The following is a 27,596-nucleotide window of genomic DNA, read 5'->3' as shown; positions in this document are numbered from 1 at the left end:
GTTCATATGAGATTTTTACCTTCATCCTGTAAATGTGTTGTACTATTCTGGCACATGTAGCAAGATGTGAATGGAAATACAAGGGCAGAATACAATGAGTTCTGGGGGAATCCATAGCAATGAAATGATTCTTTTCACACTTTCACCTGCCTCTTGACTCAGTTAGTCACCTGATTTACAGTGTAAGTATAATTATGAAGATCTCCATATTGCATTTTTAAAAATAGTCCAAATATTTATTAATTAGGAGACACAACTATTACAGCCCATTCTCTGTTTTTTTAAGAAATGCACATACCTATATTCAGTGTAGCATTTATTTATTAGAAATACTATTTTGTAACTATGCCATCATATTATTTCTTATTGAGGATATTATTGTGTTGGTTAGCACCTCAGTTATAAAGTTTCTTATGTTTTAATTATCATGATTCTACCCTTACTTTTTCTCATAAGCTTTGATAGTTTTAGTGTGAAACTTTGCAAGATAATTGATTTTTCAGAAACACACTTATGGTATTTTAATAGAAACACCTGTACCTTTGTTGTGTTCTTGTTGGCAACCTACTCACAATTTAAAATTGCTCTTTCATATGACAAAATGAGTAAAGTTTTGAATGAAATTCAGATGTAAATCTGGAAAACCTCTAAGTACATGCTTAGAATATTAATACAAATTATATTGCACCATATTGCTGATAGAAAAAGTTGCTTACATTTGAAAACTGACATTAAAATGCACTATTGGAAATTTCATTTTTCTATATTAGAATGAAAAAATATCAGGGATATAAAAACCAATTTGTGAGAATCCTTAACAAAAATTATTTTCGGTTGCTCATTTATCCCTTGCTGCACAAACACACATTTGTTTCAGTATAATTTCTGAGGCAGGATAACTATAGTATCAGCTCAGAGGTAAATCTTCTTATTTACCCATAGGTACCACACTCATGGAAGTGTGATGAAATTCTCTTCAATGATATGAGAGGAAAACTATGGCAGCAATTTTTGGAAATCACCTTCATTGTAAAAGACAGATGAACAGCACTTTTTAACATCTTATCTCACTGACAACTGAAGTATCTGTATGTGATACTGGTCTAGACTCTCAAGAACATGAGGAGAACTAAACTGAGGATAATATAAAAATAGTGTCAAAAAAATGACAAAATCCTGATTCTTCCATAAAGACTCAACTACCAACCCTGCAGTCACCTATAGCAAGCAATTTGTTCCTTAGCTTAACACACTTTCTTATTTTAAGCCATTAAAATTTTATGCTATACAGAATCAATGTTAGCTTAATTCTCACACTTACTTCCCCACCTCCCAGAACACACAAACACAAGCACACATGGACTTTCATGAAAATTTTATTCCCAAAATTTCTTAGTCACTCTTGTTATTTTCCTATATCTGTTTTACTTTCCCCCCTACTTTTTTTTTTTTTTAGTATATGTAATGCTTTTATTGAACTATTTGTAGCATTCAGATAGTCAATGTAACAGTTAGATATTCTTCTTTTTTATAAATTTATTTATTTTATCTTATTTTTTATTTTTTAAATAGAAATTTATTTATTTTAATTAGAGGCTAATTATTTTACAATATTGTATCATAAAGACATAATACATTTCCCTAGTGACAAAAGTCTGCTTGTAATACAGGATCCTTGGGTCAGCAAGATCTCCTGGAGAAGGCAATGGTTACCCACTCCAGTATTCCTGCTGGGAGAATTCCATGAATATAAGAGCTTGGAGGGCTATAGTCCATGGGGTCACAAAGAATTAGTAAACTTCATTCTATTATTCCTGGTCTTTCCTATCAATAATTGAGTTACTCAGTTTCAGCCATCTTCTTTAAGAAATATAAATGAACATCACTTGATATAATTCCATCTCCACGATATTCATATCCTAGTGTAGGGTTTTCAGTATCATTGCTCATTACTCTAATTACCTATCAACCTCTTGAGCATAAGCTGGTTTTGTCACATAGGATTCCAAAACTAACATCACTATATTTCAATACAAATAACCTCTCGGCAAAACCTTATCATTAAAAGCTGAAAATTGTCCTTCAGAGGGATACTCCTGCTACCATTTTAAATCTGTAACATTCTCAACAATGGATTTGCCTTTATCAACCGAGACTTTCCAAATAGCAATGATAGCTATGGATTGCTTCTATGAACATTGTTAAGTATCTACCATGTATCAGGCATTCTTCAAATTCTGGTCATAATTCAGTGAGTAAAACATCACTACCCTCAGGGAAATTACATTTATTAAAATATTATTTCTTAATTTATCTTATTTAAACAAATAAAAAATTAATTTGTTTCTTCCACTCCTCATCCCTCTACCTCTGGCAATTAGCAGTCTGTTCTTTACATCCATGTGTTTGGTTCTATTTTTATTTTGTATTTTTTAGATTACACTAATAATACAGATCATAGGATTTTTGTTTTTCTCTGTCTGACTTACCTCACTTACCAATACGCCCTGAAGATCCATTCATTTTGTCCCAAATGGCAGGACCCATTCATTAAATTGTATGGCTCAATAATATTCCATTGTATGTATATATATATATAACACAATTTCTTTACCCAGTCATCTTTTTGGTGGATATTTAGGTTGTTTCATTATCCTTTTTATTGTAAATAATGCTGCGATTACTATGGTGATCCATGTATCTTTACCAGTTGGTGTTTTCCTTTTCTTCACATGAATACCCAGAGGAAGACATTTTAGATCTTATGATAATTATTGCTCTAAATCTGGGGGAAACTTCCATACTGTTTTCTATAGTGATTGCATCAATTTATATTCTCACCAACAGTGTACACTGCCTCAAAAAGTTTCTCACCAACATCATTAACACTTTTTCTTTCTTTTTTTAAAAATTCCATAATAATGCTGCAGAGCATCACTAATTATTAGAGAAATAAAAATCAAAATTACAATGATGTATATTGTCACACCTTTTAGAATTGTCATCATCAAAAAATCTAGAAATAAAGGTAGGGACAGGGCTTACCCTCCTACATTGTTGGTAGGAATGAAAATTGGTATGGTCACCATAGAGAAGAGTATCAGTTCAGTTCAGTCGCTCAGTTGTGTCCGACTGTTTGTGACCCCATGAGTCGCAGCACGCCAGGCCTCCCTGTCCATCACCATCTCCCGGAGTTCACTCAGACTCATGTCCATCGAGTCAGTGATGCCATCCCACCATCTCATCCTCTGTCATCCCATTCTCCTCTTGCCCCCAATCCCTCCCAGCATCAAAGTCTTCTCCAATGGGTCAACTCTTCACATGTGGTGGCCAAAGTACTGGACTTTCAGCTTTAGCATCATTCCTTCCAAAGAAATCCCAGGGCTGATCTCCTTCAGAATGGATTGGTCGGATCTCCTTGCAGTCAGGGGGACTTTCAAGAGTCTTCTCCAACACCACAGTTCAAAAGCATCAATTCTTCGGCACTCAGCCTTCTTCACAATCCAACTCTCACATCCATACATGACCACAGGAAAAACCATAGCCTTGACTAGATGGACCTTAGTCAGCAAAGTAATGTCTCTGTTTGAATACGCTATCTAGGTTGGTCATAACTTTTCTTCCAAGGAGTAAGTGTCTTTTAATTTCATGGCTGCAGTCACCATCTGCAGTGATTTTGGAGTCCAAAAAAATAAAGTCTGACACTGTTTCCACTGTTTCCTCATCTATTTCCCATCAAGTGATGGAACCGGATGCCATGATTTTCGTTTTCTGAATGTTGAACTTTAAGCCAACTTTTTCACTCTCCACTTTCACTTTCATCACTTTCTGCGACAAGGGTGGTGTCATCTGCATATCTGACGTTATTGATATTTCTCCCAGCAATCTTGATTCCAGCTTGTGTTTCTTCCAGTCCAGCGTTTCTCATGATGTACTCTGCATGGAAGTTAAATATGCAGGGTGACAGTATACAGCCTTGATATACTCCTTTTCCTATTTGGAACCAGTCTGTTTTTCCATGTCCATTTCTAACTGTTGCTTCCTGACCTGCATACAGATTTCTCAAGAGGCAGGTCAGGTGGTCTGGTATTCCCATCTCTCTCAGAATTTTCCACAGTTTATTGTGATCCACACAGTCAAAGGCTTTGGCATAGTCAATAAAGCAGATATAGATGTTGCTCTGGAACTCTCTTGGTTTTTCCATGATCCAGCAGATGTTGACAATTTGATCTCTGGTTCTTCTGCCTTTTCTAAAAACAGCTTGAACATCAGGAAGTTCACAGTTCATATATTGCTGAAGCTTGGCTTGGAGAATTTTGAGCATTACTTTTGTAGCATGTGAGATGAGTGCAATTGTGTGGTAGTTTGAGAATTCTTTGGCATTGCCTTTCTTTGGGATTGGAATGAAAACTGACCTTTTCCAGTCTTGTGGCCACTGCTGAGTTTTCCAAATTTGCTGGCATATTGGTTGCAGCACTTTGACAGCATCATCTTTCAGGGTTTGAAACAGCTCAACTGGAATGCCATCACCTCGACTAGCTTTTTTTGTAGTGATGCTTCCTAAGGCCCATTTGACTTCACATTCCAGGATGTCTGGCTCTAGATGAGTGATCACACCATCACACCATGACACCATTGTGATTATCTGAAATAGAGAAGACTATAGATGTTCCTTAAAAAGCAAAGTAGAGCTGTCATACAACCCTTCAATCCCACTCCTAGGCACATATCTAGAGAAAAACACAATCTAAAGGATAAATGCACTCCAGTGTTCATTGCAGCACTGTTTACAATAGACAAGGCATGGAAGAAATCTAAATGTCCATCAACAGATGAATTGATAAAGAAGATGTAGTATACTTATGCAGTGAAATACTACTCAGCCATAAGTAAGAATGAAATAATGCCATTTGCAAGCATAGATGGACCTAGATATTATCATACTAAGTGAATTAAATTAGATACAGAAAGACACATATCATAAGATATGACTCACATGTGGAATATAACATACAAATGAACTTATATATAAAACAGAAATATACCCACAAGCATAGAAAACAAATGTATTGTTATGAGGGAGAATGCAGAGGAGGGATAGATTAGGAGTTGGGATTAACATATATATCTACTATATACCCTAGAAACCAAAGGACATACTATGCAGCACAGGGAACTATACTCAGTATTCTGTAGTAACTTCTATGGGAAAAGAATGTGAAAAAGAATGGATATATGTATATGTATAACTGAATCATTTTCCTGTATACCTGAAACTAACACTATAGTGTAAATTAAGTGTATTTCAATCAAATAAATTCACTTAATATGCTGAGCATCTTTCATGTGTATCATAAGAGATTTACATGAACAGTTATACACCAAGAAACTGGACACTTGAAAACATGAAGAAAGTTCTAGAAACAATCTACCTAGACTGGACAATGATGAAATGAAAAATCTGAGCACTTTGATTACTAGTAAGTAGAATCAGTAATCAAAAACATCAAAACAACAACAACCAAATCCAGGATCAGATAGAGGACTACATTCATGAATTTTACCTTCTACCAAACATTCAAAGATGAAGTAATAACAACCTATCTCATCCTTTTAAAGCATTTTTATGAGATACACAATATTTTTAAGTTTGTGTTTATCCCCAGCATACACACACACACGCACATATGCATGGTTCATGATTGATTCGCGTCTTAAATTTCTAGGAGGTCAATATAACTTGGAACATATCAAGTATTGGGTATTAGCTATAAGTGAGGCAAAAGCTTACTATCTTCCTAGATTTTAAAATACAGAGATGAGGGAGAGATATAGAAGTCATTTGTAGTTTACAAACACACACACACACACATGCACACACACACACACACACACACACACACACACTAGAAACAGACTGGAGAAAGATACTCTATGCTCACATAAAGTGATTTTTAGTCACCGAGAAAGTAAAAGGAGATGTTATTTAATTTGTGCATAATTGTGGTTAGGAATTCTTTATACCAGAGGTGCAAAATGAGTAAAGAACCATGCAGTCTATGAAAGCAAAATGCAATTTCAAACTGGAAATAATCTAGGATATAAGAAGATCTTCACTATGCATCTATGTATGGTCTATTTTTGAGGTGATAGAAGTCACTAGAGTAAGAAGAGTGGTATGATCAGATATCTATTAAAGAGTTAGCTCTCGTTGCCACATGAAAACTAGTTTTTAGTGGGGTAAGAGTGAAGACAGAATCATTGGTAAGTTTTTGTAATGCAAGGGACAGAGAATGATTAAGGCCTAAAATAAAATAGTAGTAGCAGGTACAGATAGCAGATAAATATAAGATATATTGATCCATGAGTTTTTTAGACAAAAAGCTTTTAGACACTAGCCTGTGACTGAATTAGACGAGCTTCCTTTAAGAATCTGATGGTTCCTTTGTTCGCCTTGCTCTAAGCACAAATCAGAGTTTTGTATGTATATCTGTGCATGTGTGTATGTTTGTGTATTACTGGTGAAGTTTTAAAGTACATTATATTAAATATTTTTTTGAAATTTCAAATACATTTTAGAGAGGGCATAGTTGTTTGTGTAGCATTTGGTGATTATATTCAAAGAAGGCAGATAACAAATACGTTGTGAGTGCTAAGTCACTTCAGTTGTGTATGACTCTTTGTGACCCCATGAACTGTAGTCCATTAGGCTCCTCAGTCGATGGGATTCTCCAGGAAAGAATGCTGGAGTGAGTTGCCATGATCTCCTCCAGGGGATCTTCCCGACTCAGGGATCAAACCCAGGTCTCTTACATCTCCTGCATTGGCAGGTGGGTTCTTTACCACTTTTGCTACCTATGAAGCCCCAGATATGTTGCTATTACTATTAGAATTGAAAACCATATACACAGAACCATTCTAAGGAAACTGAAGGTTGGGGACTATTACATGGGTGCTTTGGTACTTTTGTAATGAAGCTATGAAGACAATGAAAACTACCATAAATAACACATACAGTAAGTATCTTGTCTTCAGACCTGTCTAGCAGAGCACTTAAAACATGGAGGGCAAAGAAAACTCACTTTCAATTTTATTTTCTACTCACTTTTCAGCAAGGCCTAAGTTGCTCTGTTTGTATAGTTGTTTATTTATTTCAATTACAAATTACACAAAAGATTTTCCTGTAGCAGTCAGAAAGTACAAGGACTTTCTTTACTGCCTATGGCCAGTCTTGTGCACCATTTTATAGCTGAACACTACTGTAGGATATTAAGTTGTCACCCAAACCAGAGAACAAGCAACAGTAAAAATTACTACATGATTAACAGCTTAGTCCTGTGTTAAGGGCAGAATCTGTGGTCTGTGTTGGGTGATATCAGTTCTGAGGACTCTAATCCAATTCCAGAGAGTGTACAAATGGACTGCAATTTTCCTTTTTCATCCTGGGATATGCATTACATGTTTCTTTTGGCATTTTGATATTATTTACTCTCTCAAAGATCTTGGGGGAAAAAAAGACATAGCATTTACTGAGCCCCAGAGAAACACCAAATTTTTATTATGTTACATTCATGCATTTGAGCAAAAATTAAGCCACAAAATATTAGCATTTATACTCCTTTCACAAGGCTTACTGGAGAGGGCTGTTGATCAAAGGACACATATTATATAGATTGCCTTTGAGGGAGAAAACATAAAAAAGGCCCATATAATAAATTTAGTTTACTTTTAACCTCTTATTTGATCTATATTTCTATTATATTGTGACTAGACCAAAAATGCTTTGTACTCAGTAAAAGATTTAACAAAAGCAAATTGGCATACAGAAATGAGTCAGTTCAGTTCAGTCACTCAGTCGTATCTGACTCTTTGTGACTCCAGGGACTGCAGCTTGCCAGACCTCCTAGTTCATCATTAACTCCTAGAGTTTACTCAAACTCAAATATTTATATTAAACACTATAAAGATAATCTCTTTTTAAAATGAAGTTAAATAAGCATTTTTGTTAATTATATGCTTCATACTACACTGAATAACTTTTTTTAAAATATTTATTCAGATAGCTTGCTGTACATATAATGAAATGAGCAGACAATGCTATTGGGAGAAAGACAGGGGCTTGAAGAAATCTGTCATTACCTGGGCCTAAGAAGGTTGATTCATTTAATATCCACAGGACTCAGTTTCCCTTTGTTTTGGTATTTCATCCACATATGTACATATTATGTATATATAAATATATATATATGTATATTTATAAAATACTATTTAAGCAATGCATAATATAATGTCACATTGATTTATTAAGTCAAAATCAAATTTATGCAGTTAAGTATATTTTTTGTAAAAGCAATAAATCTTTTAAATCACTGTGGTAAGAAAAACAATGCCTCCCCAACCACTCATAGGTATCCATGTCTTAATTCTCAAAATATTTTTATGTGTTCTCTATACATGACAAAAATAATTAAGATTAAGAATGATAAAAGAATGTTAATAATTGACTTTTTAATAAGAAATTTGTTCTGGAATATCTGAATTGGCCAAGTTCAATCCCATATCCTCAGTTGATGGCCAGCAAAGACATGGGAATGTCAGTCCTATAACTACAAGGAACTGAGTTCTGACAACAACCTTAATGAGGAAAGAAACAGGTCCTCTCTTAGATCCTCCAGATAGGAATGCAGACCTGAAAACACCTTACTTTAGCCTGGTGACACTCATATCAGATTCCTTAATTGTCTTCAAGGAGCTTGCAATGAAAAGGGAAGTGATAATTTGTCCAAGGGATCCTGGTGCACTGTTTAAGATCTGTCTGGATCTGACCATTGCTATTTCTCTGTGTATGTGTACTAAGTACATTCAGTCATGTCTAATTCTTTGTGACCTCATGGATTGCAGCCTTCCAGACTTCTCTCTCCATGGGATTCTCCAGGCAAGAATACTGCAGTGGGTGGCATATCCTTCTCACTATCATTCCATGCTCCATTAAATGTAGAAAATAAATTTAAGAAACATTCCATTTGGATGATTACTTATATTCTATAAAAAATGCCACAATCCACTAATTTAAACTGGAATATTAGGGAATTCTCTCTGAAGTGATATTTAAGCTAAGGAGTGAAGAAAGAAAAGGATATATTCCTAAGAACTGGGGAAGGATGGCCCTAGAAAATATTGTACCAGGCTATATTTCACTGCTTTATGAACATATAAAGTAGATGGGTTTACAATATCAAGTTTTAGTCAAGATACACAGAACTTACTAGTAAATACTCATTCATTAATTCAACAAAATATCTCTTTATATCTTCTTTTAGGGACATCCCTGGTGGCTCAGACAGTAAAAGCATCTGCCTACCATGTGGGAGATCAGGGTGTGATCCCTGTGTCAGGAAGGTCCCCTGGAGAAGGAAATGGCAAACCATTCCAGTACTCTTGCCTGGAAAATCCCATGGACAAAAGAGCTGGTACAGCTGTTCACTTAAGTTCATTGGTTCTCTGAGGAAACCTATACATTCTTCCTCAATGGAACTCAAGAATTATCATGTGATTGATTGGAGGGAAACATAGATTATGTGATGCTTTGATATATCATACACTGCTATATGTCTTTCTATCTATCTATCTATCTATCTATCTATCTATCTATCTATCTATCTCATCATCATAATCCATCAACAGAAGTAGAGTGTGTTAGTAAAACTGGCAAGTCTTAAAGAACCAGTATAACACATTGCTTTACTAGCTCTCCTTTTACTTTACAAGGACAGCCAACATTGTTACAGACAGATTCTACTTTGTGGCCTGAGTTCCAGCATGACACTGACATGAAAAATTAAATGTGAACAGAAATATTGATATTGTTGTTATAGACTTGTAGAATTTTTAAAATATCATTAATATCATTTAGCATTACCTAGCCTGTCACGACTGATACAGCCAACTGATTGAAAATTTCCAAACTGTTGCTCTTTCTTAGTTAGGCAAAACTGTGTCTTCTAAAATGATGGCCACTAGCAACTAGAATATTTAAATTTAAATCAATTCAAACTACATAAAATATGAAACATATTTACTCAGTTATCACTAACTACATTTCACTTATTAATGTTTAATACACCGGGGGGCTTCCCAGGTGGCACTAGTAGAAAAGAATCTGCCTGTGAGGGCAGGAGATGCCAGTCCAATCCCTGGGTTGGAAAGAAACCCTGGAGTAGGAAAATGCACCCCCCCCACTTCAGTATTCTTGTCTGAAAAACACAATGGGCAGAGTAACATGGGGGGGCGGGCTATAGCCCATGGGGCCATAAAAAGCCAGATATGACTCACACACACGTGTCTAATAGATACTACACAGAACAGCGCATATATAGATTATCATCATATCAGAAAGTTCTACTGAGAAGCACTAGCTCAGAGTATGAAAGATTTGGGCCTATTCTAGTTTCCATCACATTTTCAACAAATCTTTCTCTAGAGGTAATTAAACTTAATTAAGGGAAGTGCTTCAGTAGTTTTCTCAAGCATCTTAAATATCATTGGCTTCCTGTGATTTTTTTTTTTTTTTAATTTTTATCTAAAACCAATTGTAGCTGTTGCTGGACTATTTTCATGAGCTCCATATTGCCAAATTCAGACTTAAACTGAAGAAAGTAGGCAAAACCATTAGACCATTCAAGTATGACCTAAATCAAATTCCTTGATTATACAGTCAAAGCGAGAAATGGGACTATATCTGATAGAGTGCCTGATGAACTATGGATTGAGGTTCATGACATTGTACAGGAGACAGGGATCAAGACCATCTTCATGGGAAAGAAATGAAAAAAGGCTAAATGGCTGTCTGGGGAGGCCTTACAAATAGCTGTGAAAAGAAGAGAAGTGAAAAGAAAAGGAGAAAAGGAAAGATATAAGCATCTGAATGCGGAGTTCCAAAAAATAGCAAGAGATAAGAAAGCCTCGCTCAGTGATCAATGCAAAGAAATAGAGGAAAACAACAAAATGGGAAGAAGAGAGATCTCTTCAATAAAACTAGAGCTACCAAGGAAACATTTCATGCAAAGATGGGCTCAATAAAGGACAGGAATGGTATGGACCTAACAGAAGCAGAAGATATTAAGAAGAGCTGGCAAGAATACACAGAACTCTACAAAAAGATCTTCATGACACAGAAAATCACGATGTTGTGATCACTCACCTAGAGCCAGACATCCTGGAATGTGAAGTCAAGTGGGCCTTAGAAAGCATCACTATGAACAAAGCTAGTGGAGGTGATGGAATTCCAGTGGAGCTATTTCAAATCCTGGAAGATAATGCTGTGAAAGTTTTGCACTCCAAATGCCAGCAAACTTGGAAAACTCAGCAGTGGCCACAGGACTGGAAAAGGTCAGTTTTCATCCAATCCCAAAGAAAGGCAATGCCAAAGAATGCTCAAACTACCACACAATTGCACTCATCTCACAAGCTAGTAAAGTAATGCTCAAAATTTTCCAAGCCAGGCTTCAGCAATACATGAACTGTGAACTTTCTGATGTTCAAGCTGGTTTTCGAAAAGGCAGAGGAACCAGAGATCAAATTGCCAACATCCGCTGGATCATTGAACAAGCAAGAGAGTTCCAGAGAAACATCTATATCTGCTTTATTGACTATGACAAAGCCTTTGACTGTATGGATCACAATAAACTATGGAAATTTCTAAGAGAGATGGGAATACCAGACCACCTGACCTGCATCTTGAGAAACCTATATGCAAGTCAGGAAGCAACAGTTAGAACTGTCCATGGAACAACAGACTGGTTCCAAGTAGGAAAAGGAGTCCATAAAGTCTGTATATTGTCACTCTGTTTATTTAACTTCTATGCAGAATACAGAGAAACCTTGGGCTGGAGGAAGTACAAGCTGGAATCAAGACTCAGGGAGAAATATCCATAACCTCAGATATGCAGATGACACCAACCTTATGGCAGAAAGTGAAGAGGAACTAAAAAGCCTCTTGGTGAAAGAGAAAGTGGAGAGTGAAAAAGTTGGCTTAAAGCTTAACTTTCAGAAAACGAAGATTATGTCATCTGGTCCCATCACTTCATGGGAAATAGATGGGGAAACAGTGGAAACAGTGTCAGACTATTTTTGGGGGCTCCAAAATCACTGCAGATGGTGATTGCAGCCATGAAATTAAAAGACACTTACTCCTTGGAAGAAAAGTTATGACCAACCTAGATAGCATGTTGAAAAGCAGAGACATTACTTTGCCAACAAAGGTCCGTCTAGTCAAGGCTATGCTTTTTCCTGTGGTCATGTATGGATGTGAGAATTGGACTGTGAAGAAGGCTGAGTGCCAAAGAATTGTTGCTTTTGAACTGTGGTGTTGGAGAAGATTCTTGAGAGTCCCTTGGACTGCAAGGAGATCCAACCAATCCATTCTAAAGTAGATCAGCCCTGGGATTTCTTTGGAAGAAATGGTGCTAAAGCTGAAACTCAAGTACTTTGGCCCCCTCATGTGAAGAGTTGACTCATTGGAAAAGACTCTCATGCTGGGAGAGATTGGGGGCAGGAAGAAAAAGGGCCGACAGAGGATGAGATGACTGGATGGCATCACGGACTCGATGGATGTGAGTTTGAGTGAACTCGGGGAGTTGGTGATGAACAGGGAAGCCTGTCGTGCTGCCATGGGGTCGCAAAGAGTCGAACATGACTGAGTGACTGAACTGAACTGAACTGAAGGCCAGACCCTCTGGAATTCATGAATGCTGTTATCCAGCAATTAATAACAAATAACTGCTATCCCTTCAACTTGGTATGTGCATAGTTCTAGAATTAACAGAATGACATCCTTGGTTTAATTGAGAAAATGAATGATTTCTGAAGCTTCTCTCAGCAAATTGATGTTGACTTTTAAAAATGAAATCCAGACACACATCCATGGATTCTAGCCAACAGGAAGCCAACTTGCATTAAAAGGATTGACAGAATCAGGCAGCTGGTTGGCATCAACGTTTAATCTGTCCATCCCAAAGTTTTCAGATGCTCCTGACCACCTGAGATTGAAGAATATATTCTTCCCTAAAGGACCTTTCTCTTCTATCTCAACTTATGTTTAAAACTCAATTTTCTCCTTACTCTTAAACATATCTCTCTTCATAAGTATGATTTAACCATTCTTCACCAAATTTTCTTTACACTTACTTCAGCCATTGACTCTGTATCTCTTTCTCCCCATTTATCTATCTTATAAGTTCAAACCTCATTTTTCCACAGTTCTTTTTCAGATTTCTTCAGCCCATTTTGATTAGGTTCCTCAGGAATGTTATAGGAATTCCACAAAGCAAATTGTATTTTCCTGTATATTTTATTTATTTGTGTTTTTTTAAAAAAGTTTATTGAGGGCCTGCTGAGTAGAATGCACTGATCTAGGTAAACAAAACATCAATCAACAAATTGGCTATAAATCACTTTATGAGTATTTGTGGAATGCAGTTCAGTGGGAATTGATATTTTAAGACAATTCTGTAAAAGATGCATAAAAACAAGTGCTATACTTTGCAACTTTTTAAATCCCAACTCCCCAACTTCTGGTTCCTCAGAACATTATTTTGGGCCTAATAAGGTACTAGTTAACTAAAAACAACAACAAAAATGTTTGTATGTATCATATCTCAATACATACTGGTAATCTGCATTTTCAAACAATCAATTATGCTGTCTTAATTAGGCACAAAATATATTCAATTTAAATTATTGAAGCATAGTTATTTATTTGTTTTTGGCCGTGCTGGGTCCGTGTTGCTGCACTTGGGCTTTTTCTACTTGAAGTGAGAGGGGGCTACTCTTCCTCACGGTGAGAGGATTTCTCACTGTGTTGACTTCTCTTGTTGCAGAGCACAGGCTCTAGGTGAACAACTAGCCTTCAGTAGTTGTGGCTCATGGGCTCAGGATCAGTAGTTGTGGCACACTGGCTTAGGTGCCTGCTATATATGGAATCTTTCAGGAAAAAGGGCTAAACCCACGTCCCTTGCATTTGCAGATGGGTTCCTATTCACTGTACCAACAGGGAAGTCCACAAAATGTATACTAGCTGCTTGGACCCATACAAGCTTGTAGTGAGTGATTTGAGGTTCTAAACTGCTCTCTATCTACCTTCTCTGTCAGTTGTCTTTTATGTCTCAGAAGAAATAATAAAAACCCATTCAAGGGCAGGTGCTCACCTGTGTGGCTTACTTTCTGGCCATTGAAATTCAAATTATCCCATGTTAAAATCTGTAACTCTCCCAGAAAAATCAGTAGGACCATTTTTTTTTTTTTAATAGGGAAAAAAACAACAGGCTTCCCTGGGAAATCCCATGGACAGAGGGCCCTGGCAGGCTACAGTTCATAGGGTTGCAACTAGTCAGACACAACTGAGTGACTAACTTTCCAAGTAACTCGCTAATACTTTACTTGAATGAAGATATGCTGCCATTTTAAAGAAAGCATTTAATTGTGGAGTTTATCTTACTACATGTGATTGATGGGGAAACACATCCTCCTGAGGTCACTAAAATGTGATTCAGGTTCATACTATGTTTAAATACTACTTGCAGGTAATCCACAATCTACAATATATGAAAAAGCTTTCTTTAAATCACAGATTAAAAAAAAAAAAACCTATGTAGAGTACAAAAGAACTTATAAAATATTTGTTTTTATGTGTTCCACCACCCGAGGATTTATAGGTTACATAACACAGAGATTTCCAAATAATTTTAAATTTTATAACCTCCCATTGACTAACCAGGGCTTCCCTGATGGCTCAGAGGGTAAAGCATCTGTCTGCAATACAGGAGATTCTACAGATCCTGCAGGGTCAGGAAGATTCCCTGGAGAAGGAAGCGACAATCCACTCCAGTATTCTTGCCTGGAGAATCCCATGGAAGAGGAACCTGCCAGGCTATAGTTCATGGGGTCACAAAGAGTCAGAAATTACTGAGAAATTTTCACTTTCACATAAACTGCATGAAGTATATTGATCTAAGGAGTTTACTTATATCAAATGTCACCCTTTGAGATACACACTTGCTTATTTTTCCTTTTACTCATAAATAAGTTTGAGTATTTTTAAAGTTCTCAGTATATAGAATTTTCAACTAATCCTAGACTAAAGCATTGTAGTTGCTTTCTTCTGTCAGGGCATCTTCTGTTCTTGCGTTATTGGCAGACATAGAGAATGTCCTCAGGGATTTTGTAGTCATTGACATGCTTGGATTGAAACAGTGCTCCCCTTTGAAAAGCTGCAACACTATGAAGGCAAATAACTGGCTTAAATGTGAAAACTTCAGTCTGAAAATACTATGCTAAATGAAATGCAATGATTATCCTGCAGAGAAGGCTGGTGGATTCTCAAATCTTTGTTATTAGAGAGCACAGATGTGGTCAGCTCTTGGTTGATTTATACTTTCAAAGAAGTGATTACACAATAATTAAGAGGTTTGTGAGAAGAAAAGTTATGACCAACCTTGATAGCCTATTCAAAAGCAGAGACAGTACTTTGCCAACGAAGGTCCGTCTAGTCAAGGCTATGGTTTTTCCTGTGGTCATGTATGGATGTGAGAGTTGGACTGTGAAGAAAGCTGAGCACCGAAGAATTGATGCCTTTGAACTGTGGTGTTGAAGAAGACTCTTGAGAGTCCCTTGGACTGCAAGGAGATCCAACCAGTCCATTCTGAAGGAGATCAGCCCTGGGATTTCTTTGGAGGGAATGATGCTGAAGCTGAAACTCCAGTACTTTGGCCACCTCATGCGAAGAGTTGACTCATTGGAAAGACTCTGATACTGGGAGGGATTGGGGGCAGGAGGAAAAGGGGACGACAGAGGATGAGATGGCTGGATGGCATCACTGACTCAATGGACATGAATCTGAGTGAACTCCGGGAATTAGTGATGGACAGGGAGGCCTGGCTTGCTGGGATTCATGGGGTCACAAAGTCGGACTTGACTGAGTGAATGAACTGAACTGAACTGAACTGAGAAGTCCAAGATGCACAATGATCCTTAATCTCATGCCTGGAATTATCCTCAACAGATATTTTCTTCTCTAGAATATCAAATTCACTGATAATCCTCTTATTTGCAAGTTATAGGTCTCTTTCAGAAAGTGAATAGAAGACCCACAGACATCTTGGATTGCAGAAGTCAGAAAGCAGTCCTTTAAAGCACATTTTACAGTTGATTTTGAAGAAAAACATGGTTTCAAAAATGTTTTGGACAAAAACAGTATATCATCCATCTCCAGAGAGATTTTTTTACCTCATTTCAGCTTTCCAGAAATCATGCAAAAAGATAAATAAGAGCTATGGAAGGAAGCTAGAAACCTACTGAGATAACCCAGAAAATTAGTTGGCAGGCAGGCAATGGGATGTTTATATTGTTAACTAGATAATTAAGTTTTCTTTTGTAGAAAGATCATCACTGAATTTTAACATACATTGAAAGTAAATCACATTGCTCTGCATTTTCTTTTTTTTAGGGTGCCTAGTGTCTTTATTTTTTTTTAATATTAATTTATTTTAATTGGAGGTTAATTACTTTACAATATTGCATTGGTTTTGCCATACATCAACATGAAACAGGTATACACTCCACCCTAGGAGACAGTCAATACTACTATCACAATGTTATGAATGAGAACTCTGAAAAGTTGAAAACAGGAGGATAACACTTGAGTTAAGATTATCATTTTTACTTTCTGATTTTAGAGCCTAAGCATGGTGTGTGTGTGTGTGTGCGTGCGTGTGTGTGAGTGCATGTGTGTGTGTGTATGTGTGTATGTGTCTGTGTGTGTGCTCAGTCCTTTAGTCATCTCCAACTCTTTGTGACCCCATGGAATGTAGCCCGCCAGGTTCCCTTGTCCATGAGATTCTCCAAGAAAGAATACCAGAGAGTGTTGCCTTTTCCTCCTCCAGGGGATCTTTCCAACTCAGGAATTGAAACCATGTCTCTTGCATCTCCTTCATTAGCAGGCATATTATTTACCACTAGTGCCACCTGGATAGCTCCAAAATATGATCTATCATCTCTTGAAACACACAGCATTATTTTTAGTTGAAAACCAAGTTAAACACAAATTATCAGGTTACCCTTTGGGACTTTTTCTTTTCTCTTCCAAATAGTTTTTCACACTTAATTAGTCACCATAATCTTTTTCATGGAGACTTGGAAAGGATGAGCAAAATTGAGGTCAAATGGACAAGTCTGTATTTACAGAGTTCATTCTGTTACCTGTGGGGAATAAGGGGAAAATTCTCTAATGGACCAGTACCATCTCTGAGCATTTTGCAAGATGGATAAAGATATCAATGGGAATTTTTGTTAGATAATGCCTGATACTACAAGAAAAAACTGTAAATCTATAAAACATAACTCAGCCATAGCATTATAAATAAGTATATGGATCCTGTTTTTATCAGAAATACACTTCAGATGGATAGAGCATCATTTTAGCATTGTACAAGTCCTGTACGGTAGACACTTTGTTTTCATACATATTTTATATAGTCATATTCATATACATAACATTTTATAACTATTTCTAAAAGACATTTTTAAATGCTGATAGTATTTTTACATTAATTATACTCCATTTAAGCAACCAGAGGCAAGAGGCTGTGAAAATAATTAGGCCTGACATGATACATTTCTCAAGAATTCAGAGCTTTATCTTCTTCAGTTGTCGCTAAAAGGCTCAAACAGATTTAACCACTTGAGAACTGGGTCAGATTATATCACTTTCTTAATTTTGAAAACTTTAATTTATTTATTAAACTAAAATTATAATTTATAATTTATCAATGTTATTTAGATAATTTTATTAACTATTTACAAATATATTTTGTAGCAACTAATTTTAATAGTGTTCCTAATTTAAGCAAAGTAATTTTTGTTGTTGTTGTTGTTGTTGTTTCTTATTTTTTAAATTTTAAAATCTTTAATTCTTACGTGCGTTCCCACATGAACCCCCCCTCCCACTTCCCTCCCCACAACATCTCTCTGGGTCATCCCCATGCACCAGCCCCAAGCATGCTGCACCCTGCGTCAGACATAGACTGGCGATTCAATTCTTGCATGATAGTATACATGTTAGAATGCCATTCTCCCAAATCATCCCACCCTCTCCCTCTCCCTCTGAGTCCAAAAGTCTGTTATACACATCTGTGTCTTTTTTCCTGTCTTGCATACAGGGTCGTCATTGCCATCTTCCTAAATTCCATATATATGTGTTAGTATACTGTATTGGTGTTTTTCTTTCTGGCTTACTTCACTCTGTATAATTGGCTCCAGTTTCATCCATCTCATCAGAACTGATTCAAATGAATTCTTTTTAATGGCTGAGTAATACTCCATTGTGTATATGTACCACTGCTTTCTTATCCATTCATCTACTGATGGACATCTAGGTTGTTTCCATGTCCTGGCTATTATAAACAGTGCTGCGAGGAACATTGGGGTACATGTGTCTCTTTCAATTCTGGTTTCCTCGGTGTGTATGCCCAGCAGTGGGATTGCTGGGTCATGAGGTAGTTCTATCTGCAATTTTTTAAGGAATCTCCACACTGTTCTCCATAGTGGCTGTACTAGTTTGCATTCCCACCAACAATGTAGGAGGGTTCCCTTTTCTCCACACCCTCTCCAGCATTTATTGCTTGCAGATTTTTGGATTGCAGCCATTCTGACTGGTGTGAAGTGGTACCTCATTGTGGTTTTGATTTGCATTTCTCTAATAATGAGTGATGTTGAGCATCTTTTCATGTGTTTGTTAGCCATCCGTATGTCTTCTTTGGAGAAATGTCTATTTAGTTCCTGGGCCCATTTTTTGATTGGGTCATTTATTTTTCTGGAATTGAGCTGCATAAGTTGCTTGTATATTTTTGAGATTAGTTGATTGTCAGTTGCTTCATTTGCTATTATTTTCTCCCATTCAGAAGGCTGTCTTTTCACCTTGCTTATATTTTCCTTTGTTGTGCAGAAGCTTTTAATTTTAATTAGATGCCATTTGTTTATTTTTGCTTTTATTTCCAGAATTCTGGGAGGTGGATCATAGAGGATCCTGCTGTGATTTATGTCAGAGAGTGTTTTGCCTATGTTCTCCTCTAGGTGTTTTATAGTTTCTGATCTTACATTTAGATCTTTAATCCATTTTGAGTTTATTTTTGTGTATGGTGTTAGAAAGTGATCTAGTTTCATTCTTTTACAAGTGACTGACCAGTTTTCCCAGCACCACTTGTTAAAGAGATTGTCTTTACTACATTGCATATTCTTGCCTCCTTTGTCAAAGATAAGGTGTCCATATGTGTGTGGATTTATCTCTGGGCTTTCTATTTTGTTCCATTGATCTACATATCTGTCTTTGTGCCAGTACCATACTGTCTTGATGACTGTGGCTTTGTAGTAGAGCCTGAAGTCAGGCAAGTTGATTCCTCCAGTTCCATTCTTCTTTCTCAAGATTGCTTTGGCTATTCGAGGTTTTTTGTATTTCCATACAAATCTTGAAATTATTTGTTCTAGTTCTGTGAAAAATGTGGCTGGTAGCTTGATAGGGATTGCATTGAATTTGTAAATTGCTTTGGGTAGTATGCTCATTTTCACTATATTGATTCTTCTGATCCATGAACATGGTATATTTCTCCATCTATTAGTGTCCTCTTTGATTTCTTTCATCAGTGTTTTATAGTTTTCTATATATGGGTCTTTAGTTTCTTTAGGTAGATATATTCCTAAGTATTTTATTCTTTTTGTTGCAATGGTGAATGAAGTTGTTTCCTTAATTTCTTTTTCTACTTTCTCATTATTCGTGTATAGGAATGCAAGGGATTTCTGTGTGTTGATTTTATATCCTGCAACTTTACTATATTCATTGATGAGCTCTAGTAATTTTCTGGTGGAGTCTTTAGGGTTTTCCATTTAGAGGATCATGTCATCTGCAAACAGTGAGAGTTTTACTTCTTCTTTTCCAATTTGGATTCCTCTTATTTCTTTTTCTGCTCTGATTGCTGTGATCAAAACTTCCAGAACTATGTTGAATAGTAGCGGTGAAAGTGCACACCTTTGTCTTGTTCCTGACTTTAGGGGAAATGCTTTCAATTTTTCACCATTGAGGATAATGTTTGCTATGGGTTTGTCATATATAGCTTTTATTATGTTGAGGTATGTTCCTTCTATTCCTGCTTTCTGGAGAGTTTTTATCATAAATGGATGTTGAATTTTGTCAAAGGCCTTCTCTGCATCTATTGAGATAATCATATGGTTTTTATTTTTCAATTTGTTAATGTGGTGAATTACATTGATTGATTTGCAAGAATCCTTGCATCCCTGGGATAAAGCCCACTTGGTCATGGTGTATGATCTTTTTAATGTGTTGTTGGATTCTGATTGCTAGAATTTTGTTGAGGATTTTTGCATCTATGTTCATCAGTGATATTGGCCTGTAGTTTTCTTTTTTTGTGACATCTTTGTCAGGTTTTGGTATTAGGGTGATGGTGGCCTCATAGAATGAGTTTGGAAGTTTACCTTCCTCTGCACTTTTCTGGAAGAGTTTGAGGAGGATAGGTGTTAGCTCTTCTCAAAATTTTTGGTTGAATTCAGCTGTGAAGCCGTCTGGACCTGGGCTTTTGTTTGCTGGAAGATTTCTGATTACAGTTTCAATTTCCATGCTTGTGATGGGTCTGTTAAGATTTTCTATTTCTTCCTGGTTCACTTTTGGAAAATTGTACTTTTCTAAGAATTTGTCCATTTCTTCCACGTTGTCCATTTTATTGGCATACAATTGCTGATAGTAGTCTCTTATGATCCTTTGTATTTCTGTGTTGTCTGTTGTGATCTCTCCATTTTCATTTCTAATTTTATTGATTTGATTTTTCTCTCTTTGCTTCTTGATGAGTCTGGCTAATGGTTTGTCAATTTTATTTATCCTTTCAAAAAAACCAGCTTTTGGCTTTGTTGATTTTTGCTATGGTCTCTTTTGTTTCTTTTGCATTTATTTCTGCCCTAATTTTTAAGATTTCTTTCCTTCTACTAACTCTGGGGTTCTCCAATTCTTCCTTTTCTAGTTGCTTTAGTTGTAGAGTTAGGTTATTTATTTGAATTTTTTCTTGTTTCTTGAGGTATGCCTGTATTGCTATGAACTTTCCTCTTAGCACTGCTTTTATAGTGTCCCACAGGTTTTGGGTTGTTGTGTTTTCATTTTCATTAGTTTCTATGCATATTTTGATTTCTTTTTTGATTTCTTCTGTGATTTGTTGGTTATTCAGAAGTGTGTTGTTCAGCCTCCATATGTTGGAATTTTAAATAGTTGTTCTCCTATAATTGAGATCTAATCTTAATGCAGTATGGTCAGAAAAGATGCTTAGAATTATTTCGATTTTTTTTTTTTTTTAATGTATCAGGGTTAGATTTATGGCCCAGGATGTGATCTATCCTGGAGAAGGTTCCATGAGCACTTGAGAAAAAGGTGAAATTCATTGTTTTGGGGTGAAATGTTCTATAGATATCAATTAGGTCTAACTGATCTAATGTATCGTTTAAAGTTTGCGTTTCTTTGTTAATTTTCTGTTTAGTTGATCTGTCCATAGGTGTGAGTGGGGTATTAAAGTCTCCCACTATTATTGTGTTATTGTTGATTTCCCCTTTCATACTTGTTAGCATTTGTCTTACATATTGCGGTGCTCCTATATTGGGTGCATATATATTTATAATTTTTATATCTTCTTCTTGGATTGTTCCTTTGATCATTATGTAGTGGCCTTCTTTGTCTCTTTTCACAGCCTTTGTTTTAAAGTCTATTTTATCGGATATGAGTATTGCCACTCCTGCTTTCTTTTAGTCTCTATTTGCGTGGTATATCTTTTTCCAGCCCTTCACTTTCAGTCTGTATGTGTCCCTTGTTTTGAGGTGGGTCTCTTGTAAGCAGCATATAGAGGGGTCTTGTTTTTGTATCCATTTGGCCAGTCTTTGTCTTTTGGTTGGGGCGTTCAACCCATTTACGTTTAAGGTAATTATTGATAAGTATGATCCCGTTACCATTTACTTTATTGTTTTGGGTTCGGGTTTATACACCCTTTTCGTGTTTCCTGTCTAGAGAATATCCTTTAGAATTTGTTGGAGAGCTGGTTTGGTGGTGCTGAATTCTCTCAGCTTTTGCTTGTCTGTAAAGCTTTTGATTTCTCCTTCGTATTTGAATGAGATCCTTGCTGGGTACAGTAATCTGGGCTGTAGGTTATTGTCTTTCATCACTTTAAGTATGTCTTGCCATTCCCTCCTGGCCTGAAGAGTTTCTATTGAAAGATCAGCTGTTATCCTTATGGGAATCCCCTTGTGTGTTATTTGTTGTTTTTCCCTTGCTGCTTTTAATATTTGTTCTTTGTGTTTGATCTTTGTTAATTTGATTAATAGGTGTCTTGGGGTGTTTCGCTTTGGGTTTATCCTATTTGGAACTCTCTGTGTTTCTTGGACTTGGGTGATTATTTCCTTCCCCATTTTAGGGAAGTTTTCAACTATTATCTCCTCAAGGATTTTCTCATGATCTTTCTTTCTGTCTTCTTCTTCTGGGACTCCTATAATTCGAATGTTGGAGCCTTTCATATTGTCCTGGAGGTCTCTGAGATTGTCCTCATTTCTTTTCATTCGTTTTTCTTGTTTCCTCTCTGATTCATTTATTTCTACCATTCTATCTTCTATTTCACTAATCCTATCTTCTGCCTCCATTATTCTACTATTTGTTGCTCCAAAGTGTTTCTGATCTCATTTATTGCATTATTCATTATATTTTGACTCTTTTTTATTTCTTCTAGGTCCTTGTTAAACCTTTCTTGCATCTTCTCAATCCTTGTCTCTAGGCTATTTATCTGTGATTCCATTTTGATTTCAAGATTTTGGATCATTTTCACTATCAATATTTGGAATTCCTTCTCCGGTAGATTCCCTACTTCTTCCTCTTTTGTTTGGGTTGGTGGGCAACTCTCCTGTTCCTTTACTTGCTGAGTATTCCTCTGTCTCTTCATCTTGGTTATATTGCTGCGTTTGGGGTGGCCTTTCAATATTCTGGTAATTTGTGGAGTTCTCTTTATTCTGGAGCTTCCTCACTTTGGGTGGGGTTCTATCAGTGGCTTGTCAAGGTTTCCTGTTTAGGGAGGCTTGTGTTGGAGTTTTGGTGGATGGAGCTGGGTTTCCTCTCTCTGGAGTGCAGTGGAGTGACCCGTAATGGGTTATGAGACATCAAAGGTTTTGGGATAATTTTGAGCTGCCTGTATATTGAAGCTCAGGGGAGTGTTCCTGTGTTGCTGGAGAATTTGCCTGGTATGTCTTGTTTTGGAACTTGTTGGCCCTTGGGTGGAGCTTGGTTTCGATGTAGGTATGAAGGCATTTGATGAGCTCCTATTGCTTAATGTTCCCTGAATTCAAGAGTTCTCTAATGTTTTCAGGCTTTGGATTTAAGCCTCCTGCTTCTGGTTTTCAGTTTTATTTTTACAGTAGCCTTTAGACTTCTTCATCTATACAGCACTGATGATAAAACATATAGGTTAAAGATGAAAAGTTTCTCCACATTGAGGGACACTCAGAGAGGTTCACTGAGTTACAAGGAGAAGAGAAGTTGGAGGGGGTAGTTAGAGGTAACTGGAATTAGATGTGGTGAGATCAAAAGAGGAGAGAGCAAGCTAGCCAGTAGTCACTTCCTTATGTGCGCTCTATAGTCTGGACCGCTCAGAGATATTTACAGAGTTATACAGGGAAGAGGAGAGGGAGGAAGTAGACAGAGGTGACCAGGAGGATAAGAGAGAGGAATGAGTAGGAGAGAGACAAATCCTGCCAGTAACCAGTTCCTTAGGTGTTCTCCACCGTCTGGAACACACAGAGATTCACAGAGTTGGATAGAGAAGAGATGGGGGAGAAAAGAGACAGAGGCCACCTGGTGGAGAAAAAGGAGAGTCCAGAGGAGGAGAGAGTGGTCAAGCCAGTAATCTCGCTCTCAGGTAAACGGGTAGTAAAGTTTGGGTTTTTAAATGTACAAAATTGACAACAAAAACCTAAGAGCAAAGATTAAAAATCTAGAGTAGAGGTTGGATTTTCAAAGATACAATATTAAAGAAAAGCAGAAGGAAAAAGGAAGAAAGAAAAAAAAAGAATTATTAAAAAACAAACAAACAAACAAACAAACAAAAAAAACCACCAACAACCATCCAAAAACTATATATGGTGTTTGCCTTAAAAAAAAAAAAAAGTCTTTTTTTTTAAATAGTAATAATAGGTTATAGAAATAAAAATTAGAGGAGAAATAGAAGACTTAACAGTTAAAAAAAAGTTAGAAAAAAAAGGAAAAAAAAAAACAAAAAAAAAGGCAAAAAAAAAAAAGGAATGATTTTAAAAATAGTAAAAATATTTCTGGCCCTTCTCTGGTGTTATGGGCCATGTGGGATCACTTCCAAGGTGGTCCCCTCTGTTTAACTTCTGTTTGCTGTTTTTTTAGGCTCACTAGTTCAGTCGAGCTGTGGGGAGGGGGGATGCTGCAAACAAATAGCACTGTCGTGTGCACACAGTGTCTCTGCCCTGCTTGACCTGTCCTTTCTCGCAGCGCACAAACCGCTCCGGCTCTACGATGCTCAGCCGGGAACCATCTGGAGCCGGCCCTAGGCTGCGTGCACTTCCCCGGTCCAAGCCGCTCAGGTTCAGCGCTCAGGCAGCCCTCAGAGGCACAAATTCGGCTGGGACTGCGCTTTGTGCCCTTCCCAGGTCCGAGTAGCTCAGGAGTTTGGCGAGCGCGATCGCCGCGGCTTGTCACCTTTTCTGCTGCTGCTGTTCAGCTTTCTGGGTGGACCGCTGGTGCACCCCGTGAGGCAGATTGTGACTGTCCAGCACCCCCAGAAGTCTCAGCAAAGGAGCCTGCTTGCAGTTAGGTAAGTAAAGTCTCTCCGAGTCTGCAATTGCCCCTTTCCAGTCCTTACGGCTCAGGCTGCCTGTCCCCGGCGGGGGGTGGTCTGCAGCCGGCATTTTCCGTTCTGTCCTTTGTTCTGTGCTCGGTCCTGGCGGTGTCTTATGTTCGAGTTTTTCGCGTGGTAGCTATCCCACAGTCTGGTTTGCTAGCCCAAGTTAGATCGTTCTGGTTGCGCGTGGGGCGTTCCTGCCCGATTCTTACAAAGCTCTGCAGCCTGCGCCTCCCGCGCGTCCCTGCCCTGCCCCCACTTCCCAATGGCGGATGCAGGCGTCTGTGCTGCTTTTCCGCTGGGGGAGTTACTGTTGGGCTTGTAATCTGTTGGTTTTAATTATTTATCTATTTTTCCTTCCTGTTATGTTGCCCTCTGTGTTTCCAAGGCTCGCCACAGACTCGGCAGGGAGAGTGTTTCCTGGTGTTTGGAAACCTCTCTTCTTAAAATTCCCTTCCCGGGACGGGCTTCCCTTCCCAGGACGGAGCTCCCTCCCCACCTCCTTTGTCTCCTTTTTCATCTTTTATATTTTTTCCTACCTGTTTTTGAAGACAATGGTCTGCTTTTCTGGTTGCCTGATGTCCTCTGCAGCCTACAGAAGTTGTTTTGTGGAGTTTGCTTGGCGTTGAAATGTTCTTTTGAGGAATTTGTGAGGGAGAAAGTGGTCTTCCCGTCCTATTCCTCTGCCATCTTTCCCTAATTCTCCAAAGTAATTTTTTAAAGTGCCTCCCATTTCAGTATATGCTCTTACTTCGAACTTTTTTTTTCTAACATTTATTACACAATGTGTAAACTTCATATATTTTATCATTCACTAGTTATTACATTTTGTCAAATCTTTATCTCTCTCTTCAGACACACACACACACACACACACACATTTTGACCATTTGAAAGAAAGTTGTAGAATTCATGATGTTTTATGCCTATAATAAATGACAGTCTCCTATAAAACCAAAAAACCCAAAATTATCACACATAATAAAGGTTACATTGAAGCATTATTATCTAGTGTTGAGCTCAAATAAAATTCCCCAGACATATAAGTAATGTCCTTTATAGCTGTTTGTGTTCAATTTAGGATTTGGTCAAAGGATGTGTATTGCACTTAGTTTTCCTACTTTTGATCTCACTTAATCTACAACAATCATTTCACTTTTATTTTGCTTATTTTAGGGCACTGATATTTTACATAGTTCATTTCGCATGTCTGAGAAAATATCCCACTTTCTGCATTTATCTGGTGGCTTCTTCTTGAACAGATTTAGATTAGATGTTGCTGTCAATAGCACTTCAGAGATGATGCTATGTATGCCCCATTTTATCACATCAAGAATCCTTTAACTTTCATCACTCCTTAATGATGAGGCTGAGCTGGAGCACTTGGTTGGTGGTGCCCTCCAGATCTCTCCATTTGAAAGGCGATTGTGTAAAGATAATTACTAAGCGATTGGGAAGGTAATGTTTCAGATGATGTCTATTCTCTTTTCCAACAATAATCTATAAATGCTTTCGGCATCCACTAATATTCTTTGCCTGAATAAAGTATTGCATCATCGAGTGAAGTCGCTCAGTCGTGTCCGATTCTTTGCGACCCTATGGATTGTAGCCTACCAGGCTTTCTGTCCATGGAATTTTCCAAGCAAGAACACTGGAGTGGGTTGCCATTTTCTTCTCCAAGAGATCTTCCCAACCCTAGAATCGAACCCAGGTCTCCTGCATTGTAGGCAGATGCTTTTACCATTTGATCTCCCAGGGAAGTTTATTGCATCAGTAGTTGAATTTTATCTAATTTTTTTCATTTCTTTCAGGAAGATTAACTGGCATTCATCACTAATTAAGTGCCCATCTTTTATTAACATATTGCTATGGATCAATGGATTTATTCTGATTAAATATATTAAAATCTATTACTGTAGTTATTCTTTTTAATGTTCCACTTCTTTCAAATTTTGTGAGTGAAAGCCCTTTTGAGCTGGTTGCTGTGTTCTTTGTGTGTGTGTTTTAAAACTTCTCCTCTTTTACAATATTATTTATTTATTTATTAAATATATATTTTTAATATAAATTTATTTATTTTAATTGGAGGTTAATTACTTTACAAGATTTTTTTTTTTTTTTTTTAGCATGTCAGCTACAGTCTGTGGGCCTATTCTCACTTTCTGACACAACAAACTATACTGGGATCCCACTGTGATTTCTCTGACCCATAAAGTTGTTACTCTGGCTCTCTTTTTAAATGAATTTTTACTGGAGTATAGATGCTTTACAATATTGTATTAGCTTCTCTTTACAGTAAAGTGAATTAGCTATACATATACGCATAACAGTTCTTTTATAAATTTCCTTTCCATTTAGGTCACCACAGAGAACTGAGTAGGTTTCCCTGAGCTATACAGTAGGTTCTCATTAGTTATCTATTTTATATATAGTAGCTATTTATTTAATACATAGTGTCAATTGTGTATATATGTAAATCCTAATCTCCCAATTCAATTCACCTCCACTTACCCTGGCTCTTTTTACTAGGCAATAGTGTTTAGAAAGAAGATATGAGAACTAAACACATTAATCGCGAATGTGGGGGACACCATTGTTTCTAAAATGAGCTGTTGAAGGCAGTTGTGAAATAATTTTGTAAATATATCACCA

Source organism: Capra hircus, chromosome 11 (assembly GCF_001704415.2).
Source record: "Capra hircus breed San Clemente chromosome 11, ASM170441v1, whole genome shotgun sequence".
Taxonomy (NCBI): Eukaryota; Metazoa; Chordata; class Mammalia; order Artiodactyla; family Bovidae; genus Capra; species Capra hircus.
This window is presented reverse-complemented; position numbering follows the sequence as displayed.